The sequence below is a fragment of the Corvus moneduloides genome, chromosome 2 (genome assembly GCF_009650955.1).
Source record: "Corvus moneduloides isolate bCorMon1 chromosome 2, bCorMon1.pri, whole genome shotgun sequence".
Classification (NCBI taxonomy): domain Eukaryota; kingdom Metazoa; phylum Chordata; class Aves; order Passeriformes; family Corvidae; genus Corvus; species Corvus moneduloides.
In genome coordinates this window covers 15,464,107-15,481,654 of record NC_045477.1, presented here as the reverse complement: position 1 = coordinate 15,481,654, position 17,548 = coordinate 15,464,107, and the positions used below count along the sequence as shown (strand labels likewise).

The window sequence follows — 17,548 nt, the reverse complement described above, 5'->3', positions numbered from 1 at the left end:
TCAATGGCGGAGTTACTTCATTCAAGCCATGATAGTCCACAGTCAATCTCTGTTCCCCTTCTGACTTGCGCACAGGCCAAATGGGGCTGTTGAAGGGTGAGTGGGTCTTGCTGACCACCCCTTGGCTCTCTAGCTCAGAAATCATCTTGTGGATGGGGATCAGAGCATCTCGATTTGTTCGGTACTGCCAGCGATGCACTGTTGAGGTGGCAATTGGCACTCGCTGCTCTTCTACCTTCAGAAGCCCAACTACAGAAGGATTCTTGGTCAGCCCAGGCAAGGTGTTCAATTGCCTAATGCCCTCTGCCTCCACAGCAGCTATTCCAAAGGCCCACCTGTTGTAGTGTATGTGAACCCTGACAGTGTGCCCCAGCCAAAGCATCTTCAGTTATCAGAGCCCTCAGGAATGCGTCAAGGTTACCAAAAAGTAAGCAGCGCTAAATTGGGAATGAAGAAACTGAGAAGCAGAATACCAAGACAGCAAGAAATAGATAAAGAAGAACTGTGCTGCACTGGACTAGAACCAATCGTTTTCTGGAAAGTGCGTGCAGAACGTGTGGACAAAATAGAGGGACCAATCAAGTAATGAGTGATCACGTGTACAGCAGCTGCAAAATGCATAAGTAGAGTGTAAGTCTAGTAAGTCTTCTGCAAAATCATATTGATTCGTTGTTCAGAAGTCCTGAGCTCCCGCATGCTGGTGACCCTGACGCAATAAATGCTGTGATAATGAAGCAGATTGGACCCTTTGGATTCTGAAGGGGACTCTGTGGAGTGAAAGGTGGGAGGCCCTGGTCAGTCTGCCGCAGCTGGACCGCAGCGGGGGGAGTCGGAGGATGGGTCTGTTGGAGTTAGGGGAGCTGAAGAAAGCTCCTGGGAAAAGAACTCTGGAAGATGTATGCTGCAGCGGGTGCACCCGAAGAGGTGAGTGACCAGGGGGCTGGAGGATGGGAAAGGGACTGTCAAAAGAAGAACAGGCCACATTCAGGGTCCTCCAGCATATTCTCTTCGAGAGAGATATTAAGTATGACCTAGAGGTCTTGAAAAGACTGTTAAGATGGGGATGAGAGAGAGGATTTTTTGCCACACACAGGAAACAAGAGTTCTCAGCACTCTTGAGTGGGAAAGGCTGGGAATGGCTCTTTGGGATGCCATAAGTGGTGGATTAAAAGAGACTAAGGGGCTTAGTATGCTATGGGAGTTAATAGTAACGGCGCTAAGGCAAATAGAGGCAGAAAAAACGGCAGCGGCAGGGGCAGGAGCCTGTCTAGAGCCAGGCAGTCCCGCGGCTGCCTTTCCAACGTACGCACAAGAATTCTTTGGGGGGAGTAGACCCAGTTATACCGTCCCTACCTTCTGCAACCCCGGAGATGGAGTTACAGGCTCTGCAGCCCACGCCAGATCCAGAAAAAATGGAGGTGGATGAGGTACCCTTTCCACGACCACAAGAACTGCCTAGGAGGTGTCCCATGGTGTCCCCCAAAGAGTTAACATTAGCATGGGGGGGGGGGGGGGGGGGGGGGCGTGTGTGTATCCCTGCTACCCCCATCGCTGATTAGCCAAAGCGGGGATTCAAATGCAAATGACGGGGTTGAGCTGCTTTGAAGAGCATAAGCAGCAGGAGCAAGAAAGAGAGAAACAAAAACCACTGCTGATGGCAGAGGGGAGAAAGAATACTGAATCAACTGCTAAATCTGTGTGTCGGGTGCTGAGTTTTCGGACCGTGTTGGCAAGATTGCGAGGCCCGGCTCCCCGGGGTGGGGTGGCCCCGATGAGGGGTCTGTCCGCCGTGTAACTCCTGCCGAGGAAACAGTTTGGGGAACAGAGAAGGGGGGGAAACCGCGGGAGCGAGAAGGGGATGCCAGGAAATTCCAGCCAGGGTAAAAGCTAGACCAGACCCGGGGAATGCAAAGAATGACTGACCCCCCAGCTCAAAGTCCTGAGCAGAAAAAAGAAAGTCCTGACCGCGGTTCAGGAACATTTTTAGCTTTTGTTAAAAGTAACTTTTATTTTCATCAAGGTGTAAATTCTGACAGGATTGTTTATTGGAGAGATTCAAGGCTAAGTGGTGTGGATATACTGGTTTTTTGCATGCCAGTAGCATTACATAATTCTTTGCTTTGAGGCTGCTTAGCAAGGTTTGAACTTCTTCAACAGAAATGCTTATTGTATGATTGGTACAACTTGTCATGTAAAATGTATACTGCCTTTTTGATAATTTTGACTTGAAAGTCTGACTGGATTGACTTAATACCGAATTTTTGCTCTGTTAGAAACTTGTATACTGGGAAAAGCATTTTACTTTCTTGGTGCCCTCAGAGCATTACTTATCGTTATGTGGCCTCTCAGAAAGTATGGTAGAATCTTCCTTGAAAATAGCAATTAGCTCTAAAACCTGATGTTAACACATTGCATGATTTACAAGGGTTGCTGGGTGAGGCCGGTGTTAGGTTCTAGCCATTCATCAATCAAGCATTCCTTTCCTCACGCCCTCATTACTGTTATCTCAAAAGTAATTTATGGCTGGACGGTCCTGTACCGGCTCTGATATTTTATTTTTTTGTGGATATTTCATTATGGACAAACATGTAACAGTTTTTCTAATAAGTACAGCTATATAGTGGCTCAAGTGTAGTTGTTCTTCCTTGCCACTTATAAGTTGAAATTAGATTTCATATCAAAACAGCTCAAGTGCTGTGATGGACTGGAAAAATGACTGAGAGTGACACTGCTTTACAAACAGCCTTCCTTTCTGAGTATGTGTTACCTGCTCAATAGCTGAAATTTTTGATACTCTCTATTTTATGGAAACAGGCAAACAGTGGAGTAAACAGTAGCATACTCCTTTGGAATCATCTGGAATCATGGCTTTGTAGCTGCTTATATACACGTGTCATTTTTATATGCTCACTGACCTAACAGAGTTTCATGTGCAAAACTCAGAGCAGCATTATACAACTATGTCCTCAGTATTCTACCTTTACCTTTAGTAGCCCAAGGTCAAATCTACCATACTGACAATCACAAAAGACCTATCTTGCCACCTCTGTCACTATGTATCACCAAGCTGAAGAGGGCAGTGGGGAGAGACAGGCAAGCCCTGGCACACGCCACACGCTCGGGCACCCGCCCCGTGCGGGGGGACCCAGGGGACCCATTCAGAGCTACGCAGCTCCATTCCTGCATACTTTTTCAAAGTGCCTTTTTTATGAATGAGAACTGAGTTGCAGGGCATTTGTTCCACCTGAAGAGGAAGAGAGTCCAGCTTCCTGCTTCCGCCCTGCTCCTCCTTTCCCTTCCCGTGTTCGTGGTGTGGGAAAGGTTGCCACTAAGTTCTAACTCACAGCTTGTTAACACCTTGAGCACATTCACGATATTTTTCGGCACATCTGAGAAATTGCCAGAGATTTAATAACTGTGCTGTGCCTTATAAACTGCATCTTAAAAGATCCTAACAAATTTATGGTTATACCAGAAAAATACTGAAAGACATACAATGTTGGTTTTGGTTTTTTTTGAGTACAGCTGCAGATTGGAAGATCCTGCAAAATTGTGCTTATACTCAAAAAGGTCCTGTTATAAATAAAGTATGTAATTCGTGCTATTATGTATAAAACTAGAATGTAATCAGACCATGTAGAGACAGAGTTTCAAAATCCCTCCACCAGCCTGGCTGAGAGAAAAATTTCACAACACTAAAAGAACTTCTCTCACAATAAGTGAGGATTCCACCTAGGTGGTTGGATCTTATCACCGGGACATTTGCACCATGACGACTTGATCACCACACTCTGATATCTACATCTCATCTGATAAGAAATCGGCATTCCGGGAACTAAAAATAACTGTTCCAGGAACCAGATATGGCCCATCCATCATCAGAGATGGCCCTTCCATCACCAGAAATGGCCAACTCATCACCCAGGATGGACAATTCATCAGACCCAGGAAAGGCTTTGTGCAGCCCAACTCCGGGACAAGAAAACTTCATGAATATGCTAAAATTACGAGAAGAATAGAATTAATTCGGACTCTGCCCAAAAACTGTATAAGAAGGAACCAGCCGAAGCAGCATTTGTGAACATGGGAGGTCTGGTGCGATAGAGATCAGATCTATGCCTGTTCACCCAGCTCCGACCCCGGGCTCGGAGATGCTTTTCTCGATCGTCGCATAATAAATGTTATTTCTTTATAAATTTTGATTGGGCAGTTCTGTTTATCCCAGTCCTGACTGTGAACGGTGGTTTTCAGTAATGTTTCTTGTTACCATGAGCTATTCCCACAGCTGAATTATGTCAAATTGCAACGTATTTGCCATACCATTATGATCTCTATAGTAAATTCATGTTGCTGTTATTTCATTCACAAGTCAGTTGTCTGCTTGCTTATTGTTTTTTAACTGATATGTTATAAGATTTTTGGTAGCTTTCTTGCACTGATGAAATCAAGATGAGTTATATTCTGCTGTATTTGACACCTTTAAAGGAACACTCTCCACTTTGACTTTAGTTTTGTTAAATTTAAGTGCTGCTAATATTAAGTTTTGCTAAGTGCAAGTTTGTATAGTTTAAATGATGCTAAGGCTAAGTTCTGCTAAGTTTACTTGTTAAATTTAAGTCATGTCAAGTTTAAGTTCTGTTAATTTGATATTCTGTTAGATTTAAAGTGCTGTTAGTTTAAAGTGTTAAGTTTAAGCAAAGCCAAGTCTAAGTATGTTCAGTTTAAGTTTTGTGATTTTAAAAGTCTTGTAAATTTAAGTTATATTAAGGTTAATTTCTGTTCAGTTTCAGTGATGTTAACTTTAAGTTCTGTTCAGTTTACTTTCTGTTACTTTTGAGTAACATTTATTTTGAGTGGAATTTAGCTTCTGTTGAAATATGCTCATTTAAATTGAATGATACAGTTCTTTTGCTACAGAGATAGGAAGGGACAGATTGAAACAATTATGATAAAGGATTGGTAAGCGACTGTTTATGAAAATAAGGTAATAAGTTGTAAAAATACGTGAGGATTTGGCTTGTTAGATCCTTAAATTCATTGTAAATTCTACAGGTATGAATGTTCTGCATTGCTCAATTAAGATGATTATTCATGACGATCTTTGCTGTTTTATCTTTCATAGGTTGCAGAGAAGGATAAGTAATAATTGCAAGTTATGGATATTGTTGATTGTAAGCTGTTCAGTGCTTTGCCTTATTATCTTACATGCGTAGAGAAGTATACTCTTGATTTCTTAGAATAAGTTAATGTAGATGTCTTATGCTCTTAATATAATAGCATGAATTCACCGACTTTCGTAACAGGCATTAGCCAGAAGATGTTATTTGATGTTACCATGTGCATTTCTTTAGTTGTTTGCAGTTTGTTTAGGGTACTATTGACTGCTTAGCTAAGGATAAATGACAAAGTCAACTGCTTTACAAACTTTCACATACTGTTGTGTAGCTATCTGTAAGACATATATCTTTTCAGGAGACTTTCCCAACTGCTATTAATACAGGCTTTTTTGTAGGATATATTAGGGGAACCCTTCCAGTTAAGGCCTTGGCTCTGGCCAAGCCCTGGCCCTACCTGGTTGGGAAGCATGCCAACAGACCCAGGTGTTTCTGTACAAAAAATGTAATTGAGTCACTTTGACTTGCTGATTGGGATGTTGTCATGGGTTAGCAACCAAACCCGCTACAGATGTATAGAAGCTGGACCCCTTTTGAGGTAAACTTGGAGGCCTTGTCTGGGAAGGTCCTCCAGGTCCTCAAACAGGGTTCACCAGCTACGGCAGACTCTGGGTGATGGTCCAGTGTGTAGGCAATTGAAAGTGTATTGTTCAAAGGCACTATCCTTTTGTCGTGTGATACTGATTACACGTCTGACTTTGCCTTTTTTGCTGGGTGTAGGTTTATTGTTTCATTACATGTATTTTCTTGCTTTTCTGTTGCCTTCACGTTTATAGTAAGGGACACAGTTGTTATCACAAAAAAAAAAAAAAAGGAGAAGATGGGCTGAGCCCGCAGGACAGAGTACTGAAAGCAGTTTATGTTATGAATCATTAGTAGGTACTTGCAGTGATCCACCAGTGTTAACACATTACTCAGGTTTGCAGTGTAGGTTACGTGTTCAGGGTCCAGTCGGGACGGCCGGACGTAGACGGAGACGGATGGAGACGAGAGATCTCTATAGGCAGGTCTTGGGACACAGTCGGTTTATTGTAAAGGGCGTGGGTACTGGGGCACTGCTCAGAGCTGGTAGACTCAGCTCTGAGCAGGCCCAAGAGAGCAAGCAGGAGAGAGTAAGTGGGTGAGAGAGAGAGAGAGGGTGTAAGAGCAAGAGTGGAAGTAAGGAAGGAAAGGAATGAAGTGTGGTAAGGAATCGAAGTGTCTGAAGTCCTGGTTACAATACAATAAATCATCTTCTGTACTGAATATTCTAATTGTCACTAACCAATCTAATACAAGATACAAATCCTATAGCATTTACATACAGCCTATAAGAGTTCTTATATTACCATAGAGTGTTACATCTTAACTTCTAAAAACTACTCTTTGGACCCCTTCTGCTGAGCTAGTAGGGTCTGCTCTGACCCTTGGACCGCTTGCAAGCAGAGGGTATTGTTCCATCAAGAGGGGATTACTTCAGTTGGCCATACCATTGTTTTCTAGTTGTTCAGTAACTAAGACTTGGTATTTCAAAAGTGGCTTTCATTTCGATGTTGCCTGTAGTTTTCATATTCCCAAAATCTTTTGTCAGGCAATCATATTTACAATGCTTTTCTGTTTCATCTTCCCCAACATTGCAGCAAGATTCTGAATTGATACAGCACCGACTAACAGTTTGTTTTAAAAATTCTATGTCAGGGTCATGGGAAAGACCTGTGGAGTTATTAATGGGAGGAAGGGATTATGCTTGTGCGATTACAGATAAAGGACCCTGATGGATACCAGCGAAATGGATTCGCCCTTGTCTTGAGAAGGACACTGTGATCCCTAATACTACTGATAAATAAACATTGTTTTTTTTTATTTTAGGTATCACTACTGCTCAAGCTCTGGCTGTGCTTAGTAAGTTGAGATATTAGACAGTCAAACAGTTAAATCAGATATTTACTGATGTAGATAGTATTAGACACAATACGTTGCAGAATAGAACTGCTCTAGGTTTTTGTTATTGGCACATGGGCACGGATGTAAGAATTGTGAAGGGAGCTTTGTAATTACTGTTAGCCATTACTGTATTGCTTTGTGTTATTCCATATATAATGAAATTGGCAATCTGTTTGGTGGAAAACATAGTAAAAAGGGTTTGGCTGGTGCAAAAAGAAAAAGGGGGAATTTTTTGTAATGTATGTGAACCCTGACAGTGTGCCCCAGCCAAACCATCTTCAGTTATTCTTATCAGAGCCCTCAGGAATGCGTCAAGGTTACCAAAAAGTAAGCAGCGCTAAATCGGGAATGAAGAAACTGAGAAGCAGAATACCAAGACAATAGATAAAGAAGAACTGTGCTGCACTGGACTAGAACCAATCATGTTTTCTGGAAAGTGCGTGCAGAACGTGTGGACAAAATAGAGGGACCAATCAAGTAATGAGTGATCACGTGTACAGCAGCTGCAAAATGCATAAGTAGAGTGTAATGTAAACAATAAATGTCTTCTGCAAAATCATATTGATTCGTTGTTCAGAAGTCCTGAGCCCCTGCACCCACCTGAGTCCCTTTGGGTCTTTGAAATACCCACTCCGAAGGAAGTCTATGCCCAGAATACATGGGGGCCCTGGGTCAGTCACAATAGAACATTTCTTCAACTGTTTTCCAGTTAGGCTCACGTCAGCTTCAAGCAGTGTCAACTGCTGCGATCCACCTGTTACTCCAGAAATAGAAACCTGTTCTGCCCCCATATGTCTCGATGGAATCAAGGTGCACTGCACGCCCGTGTCAACCAAAGCTTCATATTTCTGTGGTTCTGATGTGCCAGGCCATCAAACCCACACTGTCCAAAAGACATGATTTTCCCTGGCCTCTACCTGGCTAGAGGCAGGGCCCCTCTAGTCCTGGTTATCATTTGAAACTTGAGCTACTTCCCTTCTGGTGGAGCTCCCTCTCTGAGCATTACCATCCTTCAATTCACTCACCCCTGCAGCCAGGACAGAAGTTGGTTTTCCATCCCACCTCCTCATGTCTTCCCCACTGTCACACAGGAAAAAGCATAGTTCAGCTCTTGGGGTGTACCTCTCTCCCTAGCTGTGGGACGTCTGCTTCTGGTAACAGGGCCTCCAGTCTGCACTGATGTGATTTGGAGAAGGCACTCTTTCAGCTCCTTCTTGAGTTTCTGATGAGTTTTGTCCATTCTGTCTCATCCCCCTCATTCCACGTCATCATTGCTAAAGCAGGGGCATATTCTGGTGGCGCATGTCATGCAAGTTTCAGCCACATCACCGGTGTACGTTTTACCATGTCAGGGCTAATTGCTTGGTCATCTGAGAATATGATCTCTATCACTGCCAGTTCTCTCAGGCATTGAATCCCTTGCTCCATGGTCTTCCAGGGGTTTAACTGCAGCTGGAGGTCTTCTCAGCACAGGTATCTTTCCTTCACACTTCTTAAGAGCCGTGTCCAGAGACTGAAAGCTTCAGGCCCCCTTGGTCAATACTTAGATCACATGACAGGGATCCCAAATGCCTCGCTTCAGTGCCATCCAGAATTGTACCATTGCCTGCAGCATCCCAGATTCAGACCATCTTAATATAGTTTCATCAGGCCGTTGGGTGTAATCTTTCCTCAGGGTACGAAGGCTCTCTATGGACAGGGACTCGGTAATGATTTCGGGTTCCAATTCCTCTGCTGGCTGTGAAGGTCCTGGCTGCCCATCATCATCCACTGGGCAAATGGATTTGGCTTTGTGTTTCTTTCTCTGGAAAGGGGCAATTGTTATTGGTTTAGGCTCCCCATCTGCTTTAGCTGCAGCTGGAGTGATTGGGGTGTATGCGGGCTTATTCTCCTGCTCCTCTGGCTGTATCTTCTGCCCTACAGTATCTAGCAGCGTGTGGTAAGCATTAGCCAGGACTCAGCACATTGCAATGAGCTTTTTCTTTTCATCAGTGTTGTTATTGCAATTTCCCCTTAGATACTTCCCCACCTCAGCTAGATTCTGAATTTGTTCAGGGGGGAAGTTCCATGCTACTGAGTCAGAAAACTGCTTCAGGGTCTGGCCTATGTCCTCCCATACCCCACACCACTTAGGATTTTCCACAACTGGTGCAACTCCTCTGGAAATCTCAGCCCTTATTTTAGACAAGCTGGACACTACATAGAGGAACCCTGCTAGATAACGTAATAAGAAAGTGGTATCTCTGACATCCAGGGGAAACTAGACACTCTCAAAAGGTGATGTGCCAGATCTGAAGGGGAAGGAGATGAAGGGATGGGAATTATCAGCCCCTGCTTTTCCCCTAACAAACTGGGTGTAATACGAATACATTCCAAAAGAAAACTACCAAGGCCAGAATGGAAAAACAACATAACATACACATTCTCAGTGGTTTCCATTACTTCAGCCAAACTTCAAGAAATCACTAACATCAGGCATATCAAAATGGCAGTCCTGATTCTTATTCCTGACTTATAAAAAGTGTAAGCCAGGGACCCGACTGCCCAAAGCTGTGGACATGTACTTATGGCTAGGTTCCACAGAAGAATTATGCCATCAAACAGCACGGTGATGTCTTACTGCTGTACCTCAATGCAAAGTGATTCAAACCAAAATGTTGGGGTTTTTTTTCCACTTTCACATGCCCCTTTGGTGCCTTGGTTGGGCACCAAATTTATGTCTCGGTTTATGGAGACAAAATTTTAGGAGGAAGCACTCCAGAATGAGTGCCTCCTCCAAAGGGAAAAGGGCCTCCCCTTTTCCTCCACCAATGGGACAAATTGGTAACAACAAGTGAAAGTGGGAAAAAACCAAATTGCTTATTAACAAAACAAATTGCTTATTATCAAACAAAACAGGGTAGAACTGGAAAAAACCCCTCAAAATACAACAAATGCCCGGAGAGGGAACAGACACACGGGCTCAGACCAGCTGGGGCCACCCGGCGGGCCCGCTGGGGCCACCCTGCAGGCTCTCTGGACTGGAGAGAAGGGAAGGGAGGCAGCGAGGCAAGGAGGAGGGAAGGGAAAAAAGAACAAAAAAACCCCAACACAACCTTTTTCCAGCTAGCTGGAACAAAAAATCCCCAAAGAGTAGCACAGCGCTCCCCGTGCACTCCCTCCTGAGCCCCGCTGAGTCCCGGGGAGCCCCCAACTGTTGGGCTGAGCCATTCACCATTCAATCGACCCACACTCGGGTCTGTGGCTCCAGCCCCGCCCCCCGGGTCCATCTTAAAGACACACTGTCTTTGGGCATTAAGCAGATGGTTAAGGAATAAAAAACCCCCAACCTTTTATCATCACCCCAGGACACAGTCTCAATACTTTATTTTTTTAAGGAGAAATTGTACAGCTTGAGAACATGGAGGAAAATCCATTCTCTGTAGGTACATAGAAAAAACACTTTTTGGGGAGACCAGAATTCTGGGGTCAAAATAAATTGTATTACACTCCCAAAATGAAATTTCTTAGAACAGCACTGCCAAACAGGTTGTAAGGGTTTTCTTGGCTCATATTATTCTGTCTTTTCCTTCCAGAAGCATCATAGGCATTAAATCCACTAAGTTTTGCCGAAAAGAGAGTAATGTATTTGTCCTTTGGAAGGCTCCCTATACTTTTAAGTGTTATAATAACATAAGATTAAAGTGATTGTTTTCTTCCTGAACTTCTGCTGAGGTTTAAAGTACTAGCTTCCAGTGTCCATACACTTTAGTTTTCCTCCCTTGTACATTTATGGAGAATTGTGCTCTCTCTTATCAGGCTACAGTTTATTAGATAGGAGAGAAGTTCTTTTGGTCTCCTCTTGGAACAAACCACTGCGGCACTTCAGTATTTGTGACATTATTTTTCTACTTAAAAAATTCACAGAATACAGTTTTAAAACTGGTTCTTCAGCAAATAATACATAATTATAAAAAAATTACCCTTTCCATGACTAAACTTATTTACTCATAAATTCCCAGAATGTTGCGATGAACCATGGCCAAAGCCAGGGTCAGCCAGATCAAGTGGACCCAAAGGTCCATTGGTTTCATGCTGCCCCAGCCTAAAAGCCCTGAGCATTCAAAAAGCTGTGAAAAATACATAAATCCGTGCCTTACCATTGGCTGCAGCCCTCCCCTCCCCTTATTTCTCATATTTGGTTGTATTTCCAGAGAGTTCTATGTTCTTTGGTTGTTAATTGGTCCTTGTTATTCCTCCCTGCCTACCCCTTCTCCCGTTTGCTGTAATTCCTTCTCCCTGCCTCGGTAACACCCCCTGGCTGATGTTCCATTGGTTACTGTGTGTTTTCCATGCCCAGATCGTGGGAGTACAAGATTGCCTGCAAGCCATGCAGCTTTGGCTTCTCTCTGTGGATTTTACTCCCTAATAAACCCCTTCCACTAGGAGGAAGTCCCTCTGCCTTTTCCCTACCTCCTTCTCGCACCTTTGCTACTGGTGGGCAAGGCGAACCTGACCCGAAGCTTCGCCTGCCCTCCTGCACCGCGGTCAGCTCCATCCACCCCCATTCAGAGCAAGCAGAAGATGGCCCAGTGCCCGGGACAGCGTGCTAGCCGGCAAGGCACCACGGCACCAGAAAAACATGTTTCAGAGTGGAAAGGCAGTGTGGTACATTGCATTCTTGCTAAATTACTTTTTCTAAATGACTGTTGTTTTCAAAGTTTTTTTACAGTGGTTGAAACTTGGCAGAAAAGAATCAATGCTGAAACAGAGGAATATGTCATTCTATGTCCCAAAGCACTAAGTTTGATTTTTCTTGCTCTCTTCACAATATATGTCAATACTGATAAATTATCATCTGTATTTAGCTGAATTATGTGATGAAGCTGTTTCCTCTGGGAAGAATTGCTTTGGTACACATTTCTTACATAATAGGGTTTCTGTTTGTGTTTATTTCCCCTTCATGAGTCTTGTTGTCCCTTTTCTCATAATGAGGAAGATTTTGGGAGAAATTAATGAATAGTTTCTGAACCCAGATCTTCTGATTTTCTTCCTGTTTTTATGGTTGAACTTTATTCTTGATAATACTGCTATTGTGCATAGTTTGCCTTCATGTGGAAAACTGATATTTTCTTGACAGCCTTGACAATCTTTAAACCTGTCATTTTTGAAACGTTTCATCATCTCTTTCTTCTCTGCATCTGGCAGATTGACAGAAAAGACAGGGTCACATTTTGGAGAAAATACTAAAAGGCTCAGCATTCTAAATCAAACCTTTATTTTGAGTGCTGAATGAGTAAGATACAGCATCCCCTTTTATTCTGTTTGTTCTCAAAATAATCGGCCCTCTTTCCAAGGCAGATTCACCCTTTTGAAATATGCTATGAGAAGGAATGTAGATTAGGTACAACTATTAAGTCCCAATAACACATTTTGAAGCAAGTAGCTCACTCAGAGGTGCAGTTGCACTTGGAAAAGGGTTCTGACACTGCTGGAAACCCTAAATGCTCCTTGTGTGCAAGACCTTGCTAGCTCTCTCTTTCTGACTCCCAAGTCAAATGCTGGATGAGTGAAAAAAAAGGCTTGATTGACTGGGAGTTCTGCTTAAGTATTTATCTTTTCTTGGTTTTCGACCCTAAGTAGTGTGAAGTACAGTAAAATCTTTTATTCTATTTGTAAAACCAGAGCAATCTTAAGTTACAGAGCATTACTAAGTATTAGATCATAATGTCCTAGACCTCAAGACACAAGTGTTACTCAACTGACATGCAGTGAGAAAATGAGAAAAACAACTAAGCAAAAAAGAACCGCAAACCAAAACACATATTCTGCTTTCTTTCCTTAAAGCCTTGTTGGTGAGTGTAATTTTCACTTCTTCTGCTGTGTCTGACTTTAGAAAAGGGCAAAAATCAGAGAATGCCTTATCTCTTTCTCCATCTTTTGTTGGTTGGTTTGTAGGCACACTGGTTCAAAACGTTTTTAATAAAAACATGTAGAAATGGATCCCGCCAGCTCCTGTAATACCATTTAGTTTCCTCCTCACTCCTGTTTCCTTTGACTGGTGTTTTTTTTTCTCTTCTGGAGGGAGTGAGCAGAATGTCAACAAGCTGACTGGAACTCGCATTTAGAGAGCTGATCTATAAGGAAAGCACTGTGAACACTCAGTGTTGATAATCTCAGGATCTCAAAGCTCAAAGTGCGTAAGAAAGACTTAAAAGAGATCAGATTATTGCATAAGAAAAAAATAATTTGGCTTTGTCTCCACTTATAGATGTACTGCCTCCTGAAGTCTCCTGTCATGCTACTGCAATGTTATAAATACATTATTTTCTCATAATATACTTTTTTCATCTCTTTACTTGCAGAACACTCAGTTTTCTTGTCTGAAACTGCAGCTTCCGATTATTCTGATCCTTGAAAAATGAATGCATTAATTGTCCTCATCTATTATAACATTTGTCTTTGACTCCAACAATTGATGGTTTTCTCGTTTCTCATATGGGTTTTAGCAGTTCAGCTTTCTGAGGACACTTAGTTAATTTTTCTGTTCTCCAGTTCCCTGAGTGACATGAACTCTCAGAGGTGAACACACACTTCTTATATTCGCTGCTTCTGGCATACAAGGAAAGGAGCAAAAAGAAGATCCTGCATTTTTCACAAGCAGAAAAGAAGAGCAGAGCTCAAAAGTCACTTTGTGGAATATCTTATGAAATAGTGATAGGTCAGACATAGCAGCAATTTTTGTAAATAGCCTGGAGACTTTTTCCTGAATAATCACTTTGCTAACTCAACTATTTCCATCAGTATCAAGAGACTCCAAAATATGTGATCTTGCAAAAACATTCCTCACCTCTTCTGCTCTTTGTGCGATCTTGGTTGATCCCAAGTTCAAGGTACAAGATCCCAGGTTCAAGACCACAAGATTGTCATATGAATGAATAAAAATTATACTTTTTCTGCAAAGAAAGGTGAGTTAAAACTTTGAGGGGAAAACCAGAATACTCTGTAGAATATCCATGGGTATTGTTATGAACCAGGATATCAGTTTTCCAAGATTATTTTTTTATCTGTCAAAACATAGATGCTTTCTTATAGACAAGTTTATTTGTTAGGGTTTTGTGTAGATGTGATTTCCCAGATGACACCTAGTATTGCACTTTGTTCTACATAGACAGAAGAGTTGAGCCTTCTCTGAATGGAAAAGAATGGTTGGAAAAGGTAACAGTGCCTGTTTTTCAAGACTGAAAATTACTTTTAAAACAGGATATACATTTTTTGTTGAAAAATATAGTTTCTGAAAAGTCTAATAAGACTTAACATTTCTTTCAGCACAGTAATAGGTATTTTTAGAAAAGGTGACAACAGTTTAATTCAAAATATGTGATAGTTAACATGAAAAAGTCGAATTTTGATTTTGGGTCTTTGTATAATGTTTGGGATTAGTTCAATATACTTCACTCATGAATTTCTGAATAGCTCAGAGTCCAATTATCAATCTTAACTAAGCAGAACAACTGCTTTAGTGACTTTCTACATGGCAATTTATGTTAATTTATAGATACACATGCTGTAAGGCTAAACCTTTACACAGGAGGTATTGAAACTCATAATGATGCATGCAATCCAGGATGGGAGATTTTCAATCTCAAGAAGAAAGTAACAGATTGATATTTTAGAACTGGAGGGGAAATAAGCTTGTTTTTATAAACAAATTAACTCATCCATGACTTCATGCCATTAAAATCTCCCATTATTTAGAATTATAGGTTTCCATCTCACTTCGAGAAGGGAAATATTATGTGTGGCAAACCCTAACAGCCCTTTCTGTTTAGCTACTGCTGTGAGTAAACAGATGAAATAAATGCATGGTGGCAGGAGTTTCAGGGCTTCTTCCCCTCCTTAATCTCCTGTTAGTGGATTAGATTAACTTGTTGGGTGTACATTTATGACACCTGTATGAACAAAGAAGCTGCCTCCCCAAGTCAAGGGGCAAGGCTGGATGGTTGCTGGTGATTTGACTGTTGGATGACAAGGAGGGATGATGGTTGCTGGTTACTTAGGAATCTGGTTCTCCTTGGAAGCAAACAAGCTGAGGGAAATAAAACTACCTTTATTTTACAGTGTAGCACCTCAGGAAAGCAACCTGTCTTTTACTGTTTGGGAGGACAACACATCAATCATCTTTTGTTTTACCTGTCAGTGCTAAAATGGTCTTTCAGCACTGCACACTTTGAAATCTAAAAGCAGTATAAAAATATCAACTAAGAATCAGAAATCCAGAGAAAAAGATATTTGGAAAGGAAATCTTTTTAGTAGCAGGGAGGTCAGTCTTTCTGTGCATCACTTTATTACTCAATAACAAAAAACCCTCTCAAATGGATGATTTATTTTTAATCCAGAGGTAGTACAGTAGTGCTAAAGAATATATGTACTTGGGTATTTAGTATTTCTTTTACCCGGGGGTATGAGATATCTCCTTTTCTCATGTCATCTTGCCCTGCCACAAGCACTGTGTCTCATGGACTGTTGGGAAGGGATAAGAGTTGAGACCTCTGTTTAGTGGAGGGAAAGGAGAGAACAAGGTGGGACTGGATGGGAGAGAGATGTTCATTTGTGGCAGAATCTGTGCCAGTTGTATTGGCTGCTGTTCTGGGATGGCCAATCTCTGCCTCCTCTGGCACTCTTGCAGTCCTTGATGTTTGCCTCTTTCCCCTGCTGTCACTGCCCTGCTCCCTGCCATCTGGCATCATTGCAGATTTGCTTCCTGCTTCCAGAGTGACAAAAAAGTAGATTTTCGCAAGGCTAATTTCCTTGAAAAAATCCTGACAAAAAGTAGTTGCTAGTATTCTTTATTTAACTGAGCCAAATCTCCATAATGTCATCAATAGAGTTTTTCTTCAATCAAATAAATAATCTGGCTTTGGCCAAAGGTTCTCTGTAACAAAGCTAAACCTGAGACCCTTGGATCCTCTTCCATGGATTTTCTAGTTATCTCACCTTACACAATAGATTACACTTTACTGCACAGATGTATGCAAACATTTGTGTTCAAACTAAATAAACATTTGTGTTGATTTTGCAAGGCCTGGTTTTGTTAGTGGGGCGGGGCACAGACCTTCTGTGAAAAGCTGCTAGAAGCTTTCACCATGTCCAGCAGAGCCAGTCCCTGATGGGTCTGAAGATGGACATGCTGCTGGCCAAGGCTGGGCCAATTAGAGAGGTTGGTAACGCCTCTGTGATAACGTATTTAAGAAGAAAACCAAAACAAAGTGGGGCAGTTTTTTCTAGCCAGAGGAAGTGGTGAGAACGTGTGAGGGGAACAACATGGAGACACCAAGGTCAGTGAAGGAGGAGGGGGAGGAGGTGCTCCAGACACTGGAGCTGAGATTCCTCTGCAGGCCATGGTGATGACCATGGTGTAAGCAGGTTGTCCCCCTGCAGCCCATGGGGCTCCACAGGAGATGCAGAGATCCACCAGCAGCCCGGGGAGAGAGGGAGCCCCTGCTTCCAGGCTGGAGCAGCCTGTCCCCATGGAAGAGTGATCCATGCCACAGCAGTTTTGGGAGGACTGTTTGCCCATGGGAGGAATTCATGTTGCAGCAGTTTTGGGAGGACTACTGCTTTTGAGATTGGAACCATGCTGGAGAAGTTCACAGAGAACTGTCCCCACTGGGAAGGGACCCCATGGCTTAGCAGGGGAAGGACTCCTGTCCCTGAGCAGCGGAAGAACTCAGGTGTTTGGTTGACCAAAACCCCCACGCCCTGTCTCCGTGCACTGTCAGTGGGAAGGAGGGAGGAGTTGGGGGAAAAAATTGTTTTTAAGGGCTTATTTTACTTCTTATTATCCTTCTCTGATACTCTTAGGAATAAATTCACTTTGTACCTTTAAGTTGAGCCTGTTTTGCCCTTGGAATGTTTTCTCCCAGTCCTTAACTCATGAAGCCTTCATTAATTTTTTCTCTCCTCTGCCCATCTGTGGCAGCGGAGGGTGAGTGAGCAACTTTCATGGGTTCCTGGTGTTTGGCTAGTGGCAAACCATGGCAACGTTTTACTTTCTTACCAACAGCATAAATAGCATCATGTTTCGTTAAATTGAGTGCACACAATGTGAAGCACTCCCAGTGCTCTAGGATAAAGTTGTTATGTTCTAAATTGTGTCTTTATTTTCAGTGATGCCACTGCAAAAGAAGTGAAATTACTCTGCATGAGCAGAATCTGCATGTGCAGAATCATTTAGTAAGACAAGAAGAAACAACTGAAGATGATACAGGCTTTTATTAAACCAAAGTGCATGAGGAGAGAAGGCATAGGGGAGATCTTACTGGTATTGAAACACCTAACAGGGTGGTGTAGAGAGGGGTCACGTTTTCTCAGAAGTCACAGTAGAAGACAAGAGGCAATGGACACAAGCTGAATTAGGTCTGGCTGGGATGGAGTTAGATTTCCCCACAGCAGCTCTCGTCCTGTTGGGC

The 17,548-nt window shown here is 42.5% G+C and overlaps 1 long non-coding RNA gene across 1 annotated transcript in view; it reads left to right on the top strand.

The window, feature by feature from the left end:
- The first annotated feature begins 352 nt into the window (after positions 1–352).
- The window catches only part of LOC116438529, a 39,659-nt gene continuing 22,463 nt past the window's right edge, over positions 353–17,548 (top strand). Inside the window, exon 1 of the long non-coding RNA XR_004237795.1 lies at positions 353–924. This is a non-coding gene — a long non-coding RNA (uncharacterized LOC116438529). The remainder of the gene's footprint in view (positions 925–17,548) is intronic.